Source organism: Lissotriton vulgaris, unplaced genomic scaffold (assembly GCF_964263255.1).
Source record: "Lissotriton vulgaris unplaced genomic scaffold, aLisVul1.2 SCAFFOLD_5486, whole genome shotgun sequence".
In the NCBI taxonomy this organism is placed as follows: Eukaryota; Metazoa; Chordata; class Amphibia; order Caudata; family Salamandridae; genus Lissotriton; species Lissotriton vulgaris.
Genome location: NW_028244313.1, coordinates 82,447 through 85,617, shown reverse-complemented (window position 1 = coordinate 85,617; position 3,171 = coordinate 82,447).

Below are 3,171 nucleotides of genomic sequence, written 5' to 3'. Positions count from 1 at the left end.
AAGTCCCCACGTCCTTTTTCGGGAGCTGCGGAGATAAAGATACTTACTTCTGTGAAGGGAACACGAGTCTGGACACCGAATCGTCGCCCCACCGGACAGCCTCTTAGCGTGTCTCCGGTGGGGGACTGAATTTCCCGCGTGTCAGTCAATAATGACTAGACCGTGGGAGACGCGTCAAAATGGCCGCTGCAAATGGCAAAGGTGGCAGCCATATTGGTAGAATACGCAGGTGGGCTCCGTGTTACCCCATGGATATTTTGCAAAATAAAGAATGGGGAATTATGAATGGTATTATCAAAATTAAATATCGATATTTTTAGAACCCACAACCTAGCGCAATCACTAGAGGCAAAGCATGTTGTGTTTCTAGGAACGCCTCATTGCAGAGAAGTGTGTCAGTTTCTGAAACATAGAACCCACAACCTAGCGCAATACTAGAGGCAAAGCATGTTGTGTTTCGAGGAACGCCTCATTGTAGAGAGGTACGTCAGTTACTGAAACATAAGCATGAATTGGGTGAGTTTAAACACTCTGTCCTTAAATATTGTTGATCTCAATGGTGCACTCATGGCGTCCTCGTGTAGGCGGCAGATCCTATGCATGTGACAAAGTTGTGTTAGTGCATCGTGACCCTGAAACTTGTGACATGCATAAAACTAATGTCTGACAGATGATATGATGGAAACATCATGTACTGCATTTTATATGTAAGGTATAACTAGATACACAACTCTGTTTATGCCAAAATAACAATGGTTTCCAGACTCAGGATAAGTTAATGTGATGGTCAATCAGCAAAAACAGGCCCCAGGTGATGTCATCATTGAGGCCCTGGGTGTCTGTGCGGAGTTTGAACACCCATCATTGCTCTCTCTCATGTAATTTATTTTCTAGATTCTCTTTGCTACTGATGTGTTCTAGTACTGCCCACCTCAAGTCGTTCGGTGTATGATGTTTTTCAATGAAGTGAGTAGTCATTCTCGTAGTGGTGCGCCTGCAGCGTATGTTACTCCTGTGTTCAACTATGCGGGTGTTCACTTTCCTAGTGGTCATGCCTACATAGTGAAGATTACATGTGCACGTGATTAGGTACACAACCCCTGCTGTGTTGCAGTTAGAGAATTGTGTTAATTCCCATGTGGCATTGTTGTTCAGGGTCACTGGTTTGGTTGCTGAAGTGAGATGACAGACACTACAGTTACTGCAGGGGTAGTGTCCTGTCGGTAATGGATGTAGCCTCCGGACAGTGCCTTCGTCTGTAGTTGTAGATCTGGGTCGTGTCTGCACTCAGTGGTTCTTCAAGTTCATGCCCCGTCTATGGCTGAACATAAGTGTTGGTATGTTCAGACCTCCACTATTCAGTGTGTGCCAATGTTTCTTAACTATCTTGGTGACTTTATCAGAAACCACGTTTAATGTGTTGTTGCAGATGTCCTTTCAATTCACCATTCTAGGGGAGTTCAATTCCCATTTTGATGCCTCTCTTTGTAAAGACTCAGCGCTTTCTTTGAATCTATTTCTAATTTTGGTGCAATCTCCAATCACATGGCGGGCCATATTTTAGATGGGATTTTTATTAACCACAATAATTTGGCTATTGCAAAAGTCCAGCCCCTTAGCTGGGCAGATCGCCTGGTGATTCAGTTTAATTTCTTTCTCCACAATGTTCACAATTGGAATGGGCTCTACCCTTCCGAAGCAATTACTTTGTAGGAACTTAAATAAGATCACTGCTGACTGTTGGGAATAGGCTCTTGAATCCTTCACAGCAGCCAAGGACATCTCTTTCCCCTTTTTGGCAGAAGGCTTCCAAGATTGGGTTAACGCAGCTCTGGATATTGTTGAATGGTTGCCATTAGAAGCAAACCTTCTGCACCTTGATTTCCAACAGAACTTAAGACCCTTACGCAGGAATACCGCAGACAAGAGCGGAAATTGAGGGCAAATCCATACCTTAGTGAAAAAGAGAAACATAAAGTACTTCTTCTGGACTATGAACAGGCTATAGTACAGGCTAAATCATCCTTCTTTACGAAAAAAATCAGGTCAGCTAATAATTCTTCTAAGCTGCTGTTTAAGGCAGTGAAGGTGCTATTGTTGTGTGGCGTTTTAAGCTCCGAGTGAATTTTCCCGATTCATGCTCTTATATAGGTACAATTCACATTGCCCGCCTGCATGACACACAAGGCGGTACACCTGAACTCACCCGGCTACCTCACTCAGAAGTTGACAATTTCTGGCAGCTCTAGAAACACTACAGGCACAAACAATCTTCTGCTGAAGCCTCGAAGATTCTGGAAGGAAAAAACGTATAAACGCTCCTTCTCAGGAATGGCACCCAGGATCTGGAACTCACTCCCTCCCGAAACCAGACTCATCTCCTCCACTACACTTTTTAAGAAGGAAGTAAAAGCTATCCTCATTGCTTAATACACTTGAACTATTATTTCGGACTCTTTAAAGACTCTGCACCGATCTGTACTACTTGTTGGAGGAAAGCGAGTCTGACTTATTCATCCTGACAGGGGACTTCAACATGCTCCTAATTAATAAAGAGCAACCTAGCGACCTTACTCGGGACCTGAACGTTGCATGGGCCGTGCCGACACAAGGCCACACAAAAAACAAGAACTTAACGAAGCACTCAAAACTTCTACTTCGTCACTTGGAACAACTCAACTTAAGGGCCCTGAATGGCCGCTACCCTGGTGATGATCCACCAGTTGCCACCTTTCATGCGAATAATCAATCTTCCCATCTCGACTACATGTTCACATCACTAAACATACTCTGTCGGGTAAAGTCCTTTCGAATAGGTACGACCGACCTCAGTGATCACTTGCCACAAGAGGCCACAATAAATGCCACTTCCCATCTGGGACTTGAAACATTCACAGGCCTCGAAACAGACATTGCCCCAAATTTAAGGCGGCTTCGCTGTACCGCCGAGAACATCGATTCAATTAGCTCCATGGCGAAAAATCTCTTCTCCCAAGCCACCAGCTATGCCCCCAAGGGATCGGACGTATGGGACACTTTCATCAAAACCATCAGGGAGCAAATGGTAAAAAAGGTTCCCACCAAGCTACATCACCAACAGTTGCCCCTTGGTGGGACTCGCTCATGTCCAGAAATGAAACTACAAAAAAGATTAGTAAATCAATTACTGAG